The sequence below is a fragment of the Anabrus simplex genome, chromosome 1, assembly GCF_040414725.1.
Source record: "Anabrus simplex isolate iqAnaSimp1 chromosome 1, ASM4041472v1, whole genome shotgun sequence".
NCBI classification, from domain to species: Eukaryota; Metazoa; Arthropoda; class Insecta; order Orthoptera; family Tettigoniidae; genus Anabrus; species Anabrus simplex.
Genome location: NC_090265.1, coordinates 1520969520 through 1520986061, shown reverse-complemented (window position 1 = coordinate 1520986061; position 16542 = coordinate 1520969520). Strand labels below are relative to the sequence as shown.

The 16542-nt window shown below is 39.1% G+C and overlaps 1 protein-coding gene across 1 annotated transcript in view; it reads right to left on the bottom strand.

Annotated features, from left to right (window-relative positions):
• The window catches only part of LOC136880012 (acyl-CoA Delta-9 desaturase), a 178509-nt gene that overhangs the window by 96957 nt on the left and 65010 nt on the right, over positions 1–16542 (bottom strand). The gene's annotated exons all lie outside the window — the stretch shown is intronic.

Below are 16542 nucleotides of genomic sequence, written 5' to 3'. Positions count from 1 at the left end.
CGTTTCATTTTATTTTACATTAGGTTTTGAATTTGTTATTATTTAAATATTTTTATAGCAGGTGGAACGCAAAAAGTGCCCGTTTTTAAGCGTGTTTCAACCGTGAGTAATACATTGTTACTCAAAAACCGGTCATCTCACCTAACCCACCTTTAAACACAATATACACTGGGATGCTTTACTTTGTTTAATTGCAGCATTGTATGTTTCCAACATTCTGGGTAAAGTGTGATGGTATTCAGCATTTAAAACATATAATTTACCTCCAGCAGTCGCCTTGATCTTCAGTACTAAGGTTATGCATGTGCAGTAGTTTACCGTGCTCTTGTTGCAGTAAGCCCTCTCTAGAAACCCTGTTATTTGCAGCTTAGTCTCTTTCTCCTTTTAGCTTGAACTTAACAACAAATTGCAATGTCGTGGAAATCTAAACCACCTGTCACCTTGAGTTCATACTTTTTTTTTTTTTTTTTTTGCTAGTTGCTTTACGTCGCACCGACACAGATAGGTCTTATGGCGACGATGGGACAGGAAAGGGCTAGGAGTGGGAAGGAAGCGGCCGTGACCTTAATTACGGTACAGCCCCAGCATTTGCCTGGTGTAAAAATGGGAAACCACAGAAAACCATTTTCAGGGCTGCCGACAGTGTGGTTCGAACCTACAAATCATTTAAAGCTTAGTTTCTGTCTTTTTTCATCTTGAAATTAAATACCAAGTTTCACAAATATTTGTGCCGCAGTTTTCGCGGTGCTGTGAAAACCAAACTAAAATGGGCCGCTCTAAAAACCCTGTCCCCCTGAGTCAATAAAAATAAATTTCAGCTTAGTTTATTCCCCCCTTCAACCTGAACTTACACAGATTTAAAAAAAATATGCACCGCCATTTCCCCGTATTTGTGTGGAAACCAAAATGAACCCCTTCCCCCGTAACTCCTCTCCCCCATTTCCTTGAGCAGATTCTTCTTCCTTTTACCTCGAAATTAAATACTGAGTTTCACAAATTTATATGCCACCGATTTTCCATGTTGCTCTCGAAACCAAAACGAATCCCCTCTAACTCCCTCCGTCCTCTTGAGTTTATAATGTTCAACTTGTCCCTTCCCCATTTTATCTTGAACTTAATTGTTGAGTTTCACTAATTTATGTGCCACAGTTTTCCCGTATTGTTATGAGCAACAAAATGAGCCCCCTGTAAAATCCCCGTCCCTCTGAGTTCACAAAAATAATTTTCAGCTTTCCTCATTTTATCTTGAATTTTAGTACTGAGTTTCACAAATATATGTTCCACCGTTTCAACATACTCCTGTGAAAACCGACATAAAGCTCCTCTAAACTCCCAGTCCCGTTGAGTTCCTAAAAATAATTTGCAGCTCAGTTTCTCCCTCGTTTTCTTTTGAGCATAATTACCGAGCTTTCCAAATTTATGTGCCACCATTTTCCCGTATCGCTGCGAGAACCAAAATAAGCTTCATCTAAAGAGACCACCCGTTGAGTTCCTAAAAGTAATTTTCAGCTCAGTTTCTTCCCACGTTTATATTGAAACTAACAAGAAATCCGTGCTTCGCTACGGATTTAAACTGAAAGTCATTATTCAATGATTTACATTTTGAAGAGTCTACTGTCGGCTGAGCCTGTAAAATACACGCTCAATTCGTACATTAAACAGTTTTGGGGTAATGATTATTTATTTTCTGATCTAATACGCATTTGAACCCCATTGGGAAGAATTTGAATGTTTTGAACCCTATCTTATTTAACATCTACGATGTAAAAGCGACCAGCCTGTGAAATTTTGATTTTGTACATCGAACAACAATGGAGGAACGAATGCTTTTAAATATTTATTAACATCTTGGGTATAGAAGAACACCCGTCAAAAAAAGATAGTTCATGCCTGAAACGGTTTTGGAAGAATGGATAATGTCTCTTTGAGAGTCAACCACCATCTAAACCCCTTAAGGGAGAAATACTTTGAAGTATACGATATTTTACACCTAGGGCATATAAAGAAGACCCTTCTCGTAAAATTACAATTTTGTACGTCAAACGGTTTTTGAGGGGTGAATAATTCCGTTTACGAAGCTAACCTCATTTAACACTTTAGTGGGGGGAAGACGTTTAAAATATTTCCAATTTCACACCTAAAATTTAAAATATATACGCTGTTTGGAAGTTTGTCTTCGTACGTTAAAACGTTTCGGAGGAAGGAATGAATATGTTTGTTTTCAGATATTATCCCCCATTTAATTCTCTAAGGGGTTACATTTGTTTCAAACCCTCTGTTATTTAACACCTAGGATATCATTTGAAATTTTAACTTCGTAATTCAAACGGTTTCATATAAATGCATATTTTTGTCATCATTCTTCACTCCCCAGTCAAAACCCCTTAGCGGTGTATTGCTTTAAGTCCACTTCTTATGTGTATCCTCATAAAATAATTCAACTCCTTTTACACCACCCCTTAAGATGATCCCCCACCCCACAAATACGAGTTGCTTTACTTTATTAATATTATTATTATTATTTTTTTTTTTTTTGAGATTCCAAATACCAGTGTTCATCCTTCGTTCTTGAGATGTAAGTATCCTCGTGTAAATAATTCAACACTTTCTTCACTACTTTTCACCAACCCCACTCCCTTAAGTATATTTTTTGAAAACAAAACAATACGTGTTTATTTTTAAAGAAGATTCCAAATACAAATTTTCATATCTGTAACATTTTCAGTTTTTGAGACATAAATATCCTCACAAAAATAATTCATTCCTTTTTCAGTCCTTTCTACAACCCCACCTTAATTGAATTTTCTGAAAACAAAAAGTACATGTCTCTTTACTTTTAAAGTAGATTCCAATACCAATTTTGACGCCTGTAACATCTTCATTTTTGGAGATACCAGTAACCTAATAAAAATAATTCAATCCCATTTTCAGTCTTTTTACCCCGCTTAGTGCTTTTTGCGAAAAAAATATGTTTTACTTTATTTTTTAAAAAAATTAAAAATACCATTTTCACGTCTGTGATATGTTTCCTTTTTGAGATATACTGTAGATACGCTCATTTTAAAAATGTCCACCTCTAACACTTTCCCTTAAGTGGATTTTCACCAAACAAATGATGCGTCTTCCTCTGCTTGTACAGGAGATTCTAAATACCAATTCTCACGTCTGTAACATGTTACATTGTAGAGATATACTGTAAAGATACTCATTTTAAAAATTCACCCCATTTTCCACTCCTATTCATGCCCCCTTAAGTAGATTTTCCAAAAACAAGAAAAAACGTGTTTCTTTATGTTTTAAGTAGATTCCAAATACCAATTTTCATGACTGTAACATCTTAAGGTTTTGTGATATATCCTCATAAATGATATTCAACCCTTTCCCTTTTTCACCCCCCTCCCTTAAGGCGATATTCCGAAAACAAAAAAATACGTATTTCCTTTCTAAATGAGATTCCAAATACCAATTTTCACTTTAAACTGTTAAGTTTTGAGTTATAGATACACACATTTTATAAATTCACCCCCCTTTTCACCCCCTTAGCGACGGAATATCCAAAAACCCTCACTTAGTGAGCACCTACATTGTAATATAAATGTGTACCGGGAGGTACACCTCAACTCCGCTCATTCAAAAGAAGCACCTTAATGAACTTTATCTATCCAACAAAACGTGAAACTGTTTCTGCAGGAAGTTGGGACAGTAATCAGAAGAGGTCTCTACAGAATAATTGAGAAGTTTGTCATGTCTAAGTTTCCTAAACTGATTGAGTATTTTGTTTTGTTTTGATGTACATCAAGAAGTTTGGACATTTCCCCATAGATGTCTCTACTAAAACTGTGATCATGCACTCTGGTGCAAGGTGGAAGAACTTGTAATTTAAAGTTTTCTGTTTCTAGGGTTTCATAATTGAATCAATGTTCATTTATTTTTGGATTGGCAACGCTTATTTTTCATTGCGCCAGTTTTGAATCTGACCAATTAGAAATTTCTGTAATTATTTTTCAGCCTATCACAGGATTCTTGTCGCTTTTTGATTTGTCCAATAAAAATTGAGAGGGTGTTTCCGGATTAGTCCAGAATCCTCTCGAACCTTCCCTTCGGGTATATAAGCTGCGGCTTTTCTGGCTACCTTGTCTATTGATCGTCGTCTTTCTGAGTGTGTGTGTTAAGACAGAAGGCGGGGCGCCTCATTCTTCGCAAGGCAGACCAGCAGCCAAGTTAATGTCCACCAGACTTATTTTTCTGTAGCTACATCCGCAGACTTACACGAAGGGAAGGTCCGAATTTTTAACTACGTAACCAACCTTTTCTAAAATGTAAATTTTCGTTCAGCTAATGTGAAATTTCATAGTCTTTAACTGTAAATCGGGGATAGAGAGTGCGTTACCCTCTCGAGTTCCCTTTCAACTTAGATTGAGGTGACTACGATGTAGTAACTGTTTTTTCTTTCCTGTAATATATTAAATTAACCTTCATTCGAGTCACTTCAGTAGCTTCGGATTAGCTCCTGTATCACTGGGCCGAGAGCCCCGTTAGGAGTTTATTCATTATCTAGGAGTACAAGTGTACGCCTCCATCCATTTTGTGTTCGGGCCAGTAATCTAACCTGGTTTTTTTTACATGAAGGCCCAGTAGGCTGGGTAATAGGATACCCCTCCGGGTTGGTGGTCATCCTTGGCTGGGGGGGGGGATGTCCGTTCATTGTTTCCAATCGGTCGTGTGGAGTTAAATATATTCGACTTACTGTAATTAATAATCCTGGTCGCATGTGTGTGCAATGGTCGCGGCCTGCGGACCTTCTCCCCTCCTGGTGGGCGGTTGTCCCTGACTTGGGGCGGGGAGTCTGTTTCTCTGTTTTTATAAGGATGTATAATATGTATGTGGTTTGCAGTATATACTAACATTATCTAACTGTTAACGAATTTTAAAATCTTTGAATTTTTGTGTATCTTGCTTTCGGTTATTGGTTTGTTGGCTTGGAGTACGTTCAATTTAACTACATGTAATGTTTTAAATTACAATAAACGAATATGCTCTCCCCAGTTGGTGGTCATCCGTGACTGGGAGAAAAGCGTATTCATTCATTCAAATAATAGATACCCCTGTGTAAAAGAAATTCAAATTGTAAATCGTGCTTTGAGAGGCCAGAGATCGTAAGATTTTGATGTAATGTTGCCTTGAGTAAGCTGTAAGGAATTTGATAATGTTGGAGAGTATGTAAGCTCTTTTCTAAGTTTTCTGTGATAGTGTGGGGTGCCTCTGGAAGGCTAGAGATTGTAACTATTGGAGCAAGCGCTCTTGAATTTTTGTAGATTTCTATCTTTGTCTAAACAATTCCTCTTTTGAAATTGTAAATTGTGTAAAATTGAGCTTGTAGCTCAGAACTTGTAAATCTGTGGCTTGAAGCCCAAAGCTGTTAAATTCCCTATTCTGGGGTGTTCCACCCTTGTAGCAAAATTGGCATTGTACGTGAGATTTTGTTGTTTTCACGCAGTGAAAAATGTGTTAAGTTTGTGATCGGTAAAGAAATATAACTTTTGTTTTGAAGTTTTAAATTAGTTTTGATATTGTAGATAGTTCCATTCACTCCAGCACCTTCTTTCATCTGTTTCTGCGATCCACTAAAACACGGTAACAAAATGTATCCCCAAAATTTAATTTCTTTATATCCAGTAGTTTTGGCTGGGCGATGATGAATCAGGCAGTCAGTCAGTGAGTCAGGACATGTTATTTGAAATACTTTCACCAATATGTGTGTCTCCGTATTCCCGTGATGCTACTAAGCAGTCATGGCAACCTTGTTGTCATAAGAGCAATACTGTTTTATTAACAGGAGATGACCTAGTAGCTAAAGGAACGTGAAATACATTAATATTTTAAAACCACATGGGGTGATTAATCGACATTGAAACATTGGAACGTAGACTATAGGACGAGCAAGCACCGTCTTGGGAAAGAATAGCGGGAGCAACACGTCACAACTGGTCACCAGGACCCTGATTTTAATGTAATATGATGATGATGATGATGATTATGATGATTATGATGTTTGTTGTTTAAAGGGGCCTATCAGCTAAGTCATCGGCCCCAATGTAATATCAAACTGCAAAATAAGTACATATAAATGTAGTAAATATCAGTGAAATATGTAATAATATTAACGCACTAAATTTACAAAAATGTTCGTACATTCCTTTTATGACTTATAGTTATGATATGAGAAAAATAATGCCTTTGCTGGCAGGACCTAGTGTTTACAGTGCGCTATGTCTTCTGGTATAAGCTAGAGCAATTTTGTTACTTTCATTGATCTGTCTCTGTCTTTTCCTTGGCTTTGACAATATGAAAGTGACAGGTATGAGCGATGCTAGTAATGCCATTCCTTCTGCAGCCAGTCCCTGCTATGAAAGAGGAAAGCAGCAAGGTTTGTAACAGGGGATTTCAGGAGAAAGAGTAGTGTATCAGAAATGTTAAAGGAACTTGGGTGGGAAACTTTAAGTAAGAGAAGGGAGAAAACTAGACTTATAGGATTATATAGAGCCTATACAGGAGAAGAAGCATGGGGAGATATCCGTGAGAGGCTTCGGTTGGAAAATAATTATATTGGTAGAACTGACCACAAGTACAAAATTAGAAGGAATTTTAGCAGAAGCGATTGGGGTAAATTTTCTTTCATTGGGAAGGGCGTGAAGGAGTGGAACAGTTTACCAGGGGTAGTGTTTGATCCTTTTCCAAAATCTGTACAGATATTCAAGAAGAGAATAAACAACAACAGAGATAATAAATTAAATGTTAGAGGGCATTCGACCAGTGCAGGATATTGTAAATAATAAATGTGTGTGATTAAATTAATTCCATCCCCTGGTCTAAGGAGTTTGGACAGCCCAAGTAGGGGACTGCCTGTAGGGGTGAAGTACAGTGGGGACTTCGAGGGCCCTGGGACCGCTACGGTAGCTGTGAAGGCCCTTCAGGAACTCTGAAAAGTGGTGGCAAAAGGGGCTCTGGTTAAGACGCAGCAGGTCGTTATGCTACTTAGGTTCCAAAATGGGTAAAATATAAATATGTGAATAAATTCAGTGTTAATTTTAATCTTATACCAGTTGTATAGCATTATTAGAAGTAATTTCACATACCGTACTGTATATGAGTTGACTATGTTTGTAAGATACTATAAGTAGAATTTTGTAAACAATATAAATTTATTAAGGATGATGTGTGTGTTTAATAGAAAAAATTATTAGCGTAAATTGTATAATATTGTATTCTAGGAAAATTTTCTTCGTCTCCTGTTAATTTAAAATTTAGTGCTTGACAATAATGTATTTTAGTGTACCATTTGCCACCGAGGTAGACACCTCATTTGCAAATAAAGAGATTTTGATTTTGATTTTGAATGGTGTGAAAATGTTGCTCATAGGGTCGGTTGGTGCATGCATTTCAGTGGGCTTGGCAAACTGATGTGTAATAGCAACTTCTGGCTCGGTGAGGAAAACAACGGGAAACTACCTCACTCCTCATTTCCCTAGTACGCCTCCTCAGTGATGCCTAGACCATCTGTGACAGTTGATGGCAGAGCTGTTGAAGATCCGACCAGCCTTCGGGCTGAAGACTGAACATACACATACACGAGAAAAATGTTTTAAATGCCTCCATATTATATGACAAAGTCTTCGTTGTTGCTTTCGATAATTCATATAGTCTACTGCTTTCTAATTTTGACAGTATTAAATAATAAATTTAAAGTCATATTAATATTTAAATATTTTAAAATAACCAGCTGAAACCCGTAAAAACATGACAGTCAATGGGGTAAATATTTAGCGAAGGGTTTCTATATATATACAAGACCTTCTTTGTACAATTACGTTTTGGCAGAGTCGCAACTTTAAGGACGTCAAAAGTTCGCAGTCTTGATATTGCAACATATGTCAGGGCTGAAACCTGGATGAGGTAAATTGAAACCTGCACGTCCCAGTGTTTCCTATTCAGATTTATTGATCGTGATACAAAATGCCGAGAAAATTGGGAAGTGGTGCCACTTAAAAGAAAATGGAAGTGTTTTATCTGTGGAATTAAATAATATCAAGGGATTGTAGCTCTCTGACTATTTTGAATGTACACTGCACTGGGCTCTTGGTTAGCTATGAGCACAATGTCGCCAAATTAGGATTGAAAATTGACACATTAGCAGTTTGCTCGTAGTAAAGGTACAATTCTTCGTGTTTCCATGACAGTAAATTATCACATGGAGGACTGACTCACTTTCTTAACTACCAAAGTGGAACAAGTTCACAGCCTTACTGTTAAAATTGCGATATGGAGGAAAGGACTTTTACATTTCTCCATCACTTCAAGCTAGCAAATATATGGAGAGCTACAAAGAGACTAGAACATTGCGCTGCATCGCTTCTTCACGACTAAGCGCCAAAGTTACAACCCGCGTTTGGCACAATCCCCGTAGATGGGTCTTAAAAACCGGCAAATTTTCTCCAAATCCCGCTAGAATTTCAAACTGTACGTATTGAATGAGATGACTACCAATATTACATAGTTTACATTAATTTTCAAATTATACAACAAAACGAGAGAAACGTAACAGGCATGTGAACTATATAAACTTACCAAGATGCCATTGAAGTATAATACTGTACATTAACTTCTCAGACTTATTGCATGGCAGCTCAAAGGTCTCTTAAAATTTGAAACTGGTATGGTTATTAATGCAGGATTTTAGATTACAGTACAAAATACACAACATAGACAAATTCACCAGGTATTTTCAACAAGTCCTTAAACTTCAGGTCCGATAACCACTTCTTTAGGAAACGCTGTTGAGAATTCGGTTTTGGCACGTTTTCAGAACAGTGCGTATGCTGTGTAATACTACTTATACTGTAACTGTTATAGGAATTGGATAACTTGTCAGCTCTCACGAAAACTTCCCTTTTTACTAAGTGTGATGTAATGCCGTGTCTGGTGGAAGGCTCAACGAAAGGGGGAACAAGATGCAAAATCAGCAATCATTCCACACTTCCAGATGCTTTGACAACATACCATAGATTACAGTAGTGTACGCTGACCACCTGTCAACAGGTCACGGAGACACAACGGCTCCCCTTTCATCTGAAGTACAGCCACAAGGAGCTAGATAGATGATTATACCAAAACATTTCATTCTTCTATTTTCAGAAAATAAGACGCATCATTATGCAGACCTCTTCATTTTGTTATCATTAAAATACAAAGTCTTGCTTACTAAAATATATTTACGGTTGTCAGTACTATACTAATAAAGAAAATTGTATTTAATAGCAATGGTATTTCCGGCTAGATTTCAGTTATTCATAAGTTAAAGCCGCAAGAAAACCGCTAGTTGCCGTCATTGATTTTCACCCGATAACTTACCATTAGAAACCTCCAGATCTAGTGGGAAAACAACTGAATTGGCAACACTACTAAGTCGCTCTCTGCAACACAATACAGACTGGAACAGCGGACAAGGAAGACGTCCAACTGAGCATGCGTGCTTGCTCCCCTCCACCTCCCCTTTCGTATGCCTCAGCGCTCAGCGCTCCAACTGTCCAGGTGACCTTGAAGTACTGGCGAGCGCTTAGGCCAATCAGAATACTACATATTTTTTAATAATTTCAAAATATAGGCAAGAAATTCTTATGCTCTTAAAGAAACTCTACAAATCTACAGGCCAAGAGCTTTCTTCAGAACGCTTTACGATGTCAATCGGTTCGGCCGTTCTCTCAAATTCGTGGTCACAGAAATCAGGTTAGTGTTTTAGATACATGGATGTTGTGCGCCATACATCGGGGAGTATATTACACAATGTATTACTATAGCTGATTTTCTGTTGCCCTCATGCCCTGAAAGTGAAACAAATAAATGTTATTGAATAAAGTTAATGTAGAATCTGTCGTTTAACACCTATTGTAACACAAATAGCACGGTAACCTTTTGTCGTGATGCGCAGTACGTCACCAAGTACTTCTCGATGTGTTCCATTGTGAAGTTTTGGCGGTGATCCGATAAAATTCTCCTAAAGGCCGAGAAGGACCGTTCAACACAGCAAGAAGTTACCGGTGCATATTTTAAGAGATAAAACTAGCTGGGTGAAATATCTTCTTGTTCGCCAATTGCAAACAGATAGAAAGCTTGAACAACCTAGATTTCGTTTCAAGACTGCAATGGAGATTGTTAGAAACTCTGACCAATGAAAGGCACCTAGCCATCCCAGATTCTGAGAAAGGATTCGTGTTATTGTATGCAATTGAAGCACTCGCGTCCTGACATGCAGTTTCAAGAAAATCGCACAGAAATTTTTATCCGATAGCGATAAAATGAATAAAAGTGCAACAAAGGAGATATTGCAGTTGACGACGGATACTCCAGATGGCATGCTGTACACCGAAAAGAAATACAAAGGACTTGCTCTTTTTAAAACCTCGTGGGAAGTTTACCTACAATGCATTAATGCCTGCAACATCTTGCTCAAGACTAAAAATCCACTCGGCGTCGCTTCGAGGGATTCTCACGCGGAGAGTCGGGAATGTATAGAACGTTTAAAATTAACAAATGCTGATACCCGGAAAATAACCGCTAAGAACGGCCTGTGCGATACTAAGAAGATCCGTCAAGAGCTATGAGAACGTGAATTCACCTGCTGGTGTTCACTACCGCAAAAATGACTCGGTGTACAACTTTACAAGGAGTACACACCAGCAAACTATTGGGTGCGAGATCATACCGGACTGTCTTGCAACGAGTGGAGAGAGGCTATAAAGATGACTGCCAATGTTTCAGCGGTGCGCTCGGTGCCAGGTAGATCCCTGGACAACAACCTCTGTCGGCATTACCATGGAGAGAAAGAAACTCTTGCTCATGTCCTGGGATTCTGCTCACGCGGGGAGCTCCTAAGAAACACGCGGCACCACCAGATCAGATCCTTCATTGCCGAAGAAATGAGAAAGAAGGGATTCACTGTACATGAGGAGGTACACGGACTGGCCATAAACGGCAGTTCACAGAGAATTGACATCATAGCCTTTAAAGACAACAGCTCTCAAGGATTCATCTTAGATCCGACTGTCAGGTTCGAGCACCATAGCGTTCAGCCAGAGGAGGTTAATCTAGAAAAGATTAACAAATACAAACCCACTATCCCTTACTAAAAATCTAAATTCCACCTTCAGAAAATTGAAATAATAGGGATAATGGTTGGAGCTCGCGGTACCATACCCCGTCACTTAGTCGCCACATGGAAGCGCTTCCAACTCCCAATGAAGCTCATCCCCGAAATTGCGACTCTCATCCTCCGAGGCTCCATCAAGATCCTGAGACACCACCTCTACAGCTACATCTCTGAAACGCCGCACTAATTATACTGTTCCTTCATAATTTAGAGTTTTCTTCAATTAATACATCTGTACACAAAATTTGATATGTTTTACCTTGTACTTAGTGGCAGCCTGTAAATACAGGAGGTTGTTCCTAAATAAATGGAAATGTATGTATACAGAGAAAGACTTAGAAATCACAATTTTAAAGGAATTTTAAAGCCAACTTTAGTTGTTGAAATATATCCTATATGAGATGAAATTCGTCAATTAGTTTATTATAGTCTGAAAATTAAACGAACTGACACAATTTTTAATTTTTTGAATAATTACCTACATATGTATAAAATGTTACATTCTTCGCATAATATGAAAATATATGTAATATCACTAAGAATATGTAAAAATATGAAACTTGAAAGGTATAACCATATTAGAACCAAGATTTTCCGAAATTTTTCACTTTCAGCTGTCTGCAAGTACAGGAATGGAGTATGTAATTGCATAAGAATCCATGCCCTACTGACCACCCCATTTGTATGACAGATTGACTCGTGTAAAGCCCAGAGAAGTATTGTTTTTCGAATCTTCGCAGCTTAATTTAATTTAATTGTTTTCCAAATTTCTCAGGTTTCATTATGAGGAAGCATACCATACAACTCTTTCCGCCCGCAGTATTATACATAAATTTAGCTACTAAAACTCAACATTCACGTGAATATTGACCCAGTAACAATATGTCAGTGCGGTGAGTGGAAACCTCAACAGATTCTTTTAACGTTATAGCCATTCAGTGTCTGTAATTAAATGCAGTACAAAATCTTAGCAACTAGTTCATTCCTCCCTGAAACAGCAACACAACACACAGTTTCAAAGCATGAATTCTGAAAGAAGCTCTGCATGTTTGCCTACCGTACCTGCGAGGTTGCTCCGCTGTCGGGAACTATTGTGGAAATGTAGCATAACAATGAATGCTTGTTGTCTTATCGTCCTTTAAGGTCAAGTCAGAGATAAAAAGAGTTACGCCACTGAACCCATATTATCCTTAAATTAACAGCGTTATCTCTGAATGGTGTAGGGTGATTGTGTTGCAATATACTCTAAAAAATAGATTCTTGCAAAATAGATTGAAAACCCGAACTTGTAATAAAGTGGAATATAAAACCAGTATTTTAGGCATCCCTTCATTTTTACCTTTAAAGTTGTAGATATGTCTCGTATCATAAAGAAAGGAACACACTGCGAGTACTACTTACAAATCACCATTTTTCTGGGAATCCCTAGACCTTTGTTCAAAGAAGTAATCATAATAAACAGTCTATAATAGTTTCATATTAATGACTTTCCACTAGGTGGTTCAACGTTCGATCCCCGATACATCCTGCGTAGGAAAATGAAATGAAATGGGGTATGGCTTTTAGTGCCGGGAGTGTCCGAGGACATGTTCGGCTCGCCAGGCGCAGGTCTTTTGATTTGACTCCCGTAGGCGACCTACGCGTCATGATGAGGATGAATAATGATGATGAAGACGACACATACTCCCAGCCCCCGTGCCAGAGAAATTAACCAATGATGGTTAAAACTCCCTACCCTGCCGGGAATCGAACCCGGGTCCCCTGTGACCAAAGGCCAGCACGCTAACCATTTAGCCATGGAGCCGGACCCTGCGTAGGAATTTTCACCTGAAAAATCACGTGTTGTTAGGAAGAATATCTGGGCTTAAATTCCCAGTCGAAACGCAGAATGAGCCGGGTGACGCCAGCAACCCCAGAAGAAACTTTCTCTCTGGCTCTTCGGCTGAATATTTAGTGCAGTGCCTTTCAGATCAGAGGGCTCCGGATTCGATTCCCGGATAGGCCGGGGATTTTAGCCACATACGGTTAATTCCTCTGTTTCGGAGCTGGGTATTTTTGGTCGTCTTAAAACACATTTTCAAACGTATATCACATCATACTGTCAATCACCAAAGAAGAAGAAGAAGAAGCGTAAAGGTTTAATGTGTTTCTTCTTTTACATCTTCAAATGAAAAAGAGATTAAACAAGGTGGTTTTTTTAGGAATTTATTTATTTATTTACAGTACTTATTTATTTATTTATTTATTTATTTATTTATTTATTTATTTATTTATTTATTTATTTATTTATTTATTTATTTATTTATTTATTTATTTATTTATTTATTTATTTATTTATTTATTTATTTATCGTATGATGCTACAGTTGACAATTGACTCTATCTACACCATATATATACAAAGTCCACATTAAAGAGGTAAATGTGGAGAGCTTTCAGTCTTTTACGTTCGAATGTCCAGGTCTTCCTACCAAGAGAATGCCTCAGGGGTCACACGATGTATGTCCTCGAAGGAACCAGCGAAATTTCGCAGAGGGTAGTCCTTCAGAATGTGCACGATGGGTTGAAGTTCAGCACCACAGTCAATTAATTATGTTTCTGTTTGATATTATGTGCAATGTAATTCTCAATAAACGTTAGGTATCAACTACCTCATAACAATCACTTTTAATTAATCAGTATTTCTTATATTTTAAATTGTTGATGTCATTTGAATAATCATTCCACTATGCTGTGTCCTGTGCTATCCTATCCTTTGTAAGCTTTTTTATTTCTGCATAACTATGGTAGTCTATGTTTATCCTAACTAGTTGTCATTTATGGTTTGACCTCCTGCTGCTATTTTTTACCATCAACATTTCGCTTCAGAACTATCTGAACAAGTGATCCAGTCTTCTAGCACACATTCGTCATTCTTCTGTAGCATCACATTTCAAAGGGACACGCGTATCAATAAGATTACGTTTTCTTTAGAAAGACGTTTCTTGCTTAGGCTGGGTATTATTTAATGTCTTCCTTAATTCTCTCATCATTTGTTAGGAGGACCTAAGTAGCAAAATTAATCTATTTCCTTAGAGATTTCATTTTCTTACGCGATTTTTTTCATTGAATTCTATAACAGAGCTCTTTTACAGAGATTAAGTACAAAAGTTGTAAATGCTTGACTTCACGCCGCCTCTCCATTACTGACAGCTCGGAACATACCACTTAGTCGAGCAGCTCGTCTCCTTTCTCCCAGGTCTCCCTAGCCGAAACTTTGCAATATTTTCGTAACGCTACTCTTCTGTCGGAAATCACCCACAACTAATCGAGCTGCTTTTCTTCGGATTTTTCCAGTTCTCGAATCAAGTAATCCTGGTGAGGGTCCCATATACTGGAACTATAGTTGGGGTTTTACCAGAGATTTATATGCCCTCTCCTTTACATCTCTACTACAACCTCTAAATACCCTCATATTTAGCATATGATGCTACAGTTGACAATCGACTCTATCTACACCTTAAATATATAGGCTATATGTTTATGATAGTCTCATATTCATATTTTATGCCAAAAGAATTGCACCATGAATGGAGGTAGAGACGTGATTGGGGTAGTGGCTCAGCTGTTGACATTTCACTAGGTGGTTTGAAGTTCGATTAAGATACTACACAGCTGTATGTTTCTACGTTTTCACCCATCTCTATATGTATGTATTAGTGTCGTGCATTGTTCGAACTTGAGACGGGTAACCAAGACAGAACATCATGTGCCTAGCCGCATATGCAACCAGTATCACGCATGAGTGGAGCGTGTAAGCTAAAATGCCCGAGTTTGCTCCAATTCGTTCGACAGGTCATGTTCGGAGCGAAGCTTGCTGACTAGGGAGGATGGCCTTGCTTGCTTTACTGACGTTGCAAGCAATGTATTTTTTTCAGATATAGGGAATCCCTTGTTTACATACAGCAAAGCCCAGGAATTCGGAGCTATAAAAGGGAGAAGGAATAGTTGAGTTACCTTTTTGTTTTGAGCTGAAGTTCACCATGCCATGTGAATCGACGTACAGCGTTATGACTAGTGATGTGCGGGAGTGACGCTTGGACTCGCGAGAATCGAGTCTGGCGAGTCCAAGCCTCGCCGAGTAACCCGTGCGAAGTACTCGAGTCTCCACTGTGACGTCACGATCCATAACTGCGACCTGTTGTCGAGCAGTCGCAATAAATGCCCCAATCATTAAGTACTATTACAACAGCTACGTAAATGATGACCATAACGTGAAACACGCGAGTGTATGACCGTAACTTATTTGTTTCGAAATGCCATTAGTTTAGTTTGTCACACAATGACATATTCCTTTCTCCTTCACTATATTTAGTTGGGGGCGTTCATTACAGCGCCTCTGTAGCGTAGCGGGTAGTGTTACTAACTCCCGTCGTTGGAAGCCTGGGTTCGGTTCCCGGTACCGCCAGAAATTTTAGAATGTCCGGAAGGCTGGTATGTGATTGAAATGGTACATGCAGCTCACCTGCACCACCTCAGGATGAGGATATGAGTTTGCATATTTGCATTATATCGCCCAGTAGGTTAGCCTTTGGTAACTTGAGATACGGAGTAAAGATTAGGAACATGATTTAACTATTCATTGTAGGCTTTCTTCCCTCTTCCTTGTCTATCCCTCCCAATATTCCCATCCCCCACCAAGGCCCTTGTTCAGCATAGCAGGTGAGGCCGCCTGGGCAAGGTACTGGTCATTCTCCCCAGTTGTATCCCCGACCGATTGTCTCACGCTCCAGGACACTGCCCTTGAGGTGGGAGAGGTGGGATCCCTGGCTGAATCCGAGGGAAAAACCAACCCTGGAGGGTAAGCAGATTAAGAAAGAAAGATACCAATCTAGCTGTATCTCTATCTCTTCTTCTTCTTCTTCTTAATCTGCTTACCCTCCAGGTTCGGTTTTTCCCTCGGACTCAGCGAGGGATCCCACCTCTACCGCCTCAAGGGCAGTGTCCTGGAGCTTCAGACTCTGAGTCTGGGGATACAACTGGGGAGGATGACCAGTACCTCGCCCAGGCGGCCTCACCTGCTATGCTGAGCAAGGGCCTTGGAGGGGAATGGGAAGATTGGAAGGGATAGGCAAGGAAGAGGGAAGGAATCGGCCGTGGCCTTAAGTTAGGTACCATCCAGGCATTTGCCTGGAGGAGAAGTGGGAAAACCACAGAAAACCACTTCCAGGATGGCTCAGGTGGGAATCGAACCCACCTCTACTCAGTGGACCTCCCGAGGCTGAGTGGACCCCGTTCCAGCCCACGTACCACTTTTCAAATTTCGTGGCAGAGCCGAGAATCGAACCCGGACCTCCGGGG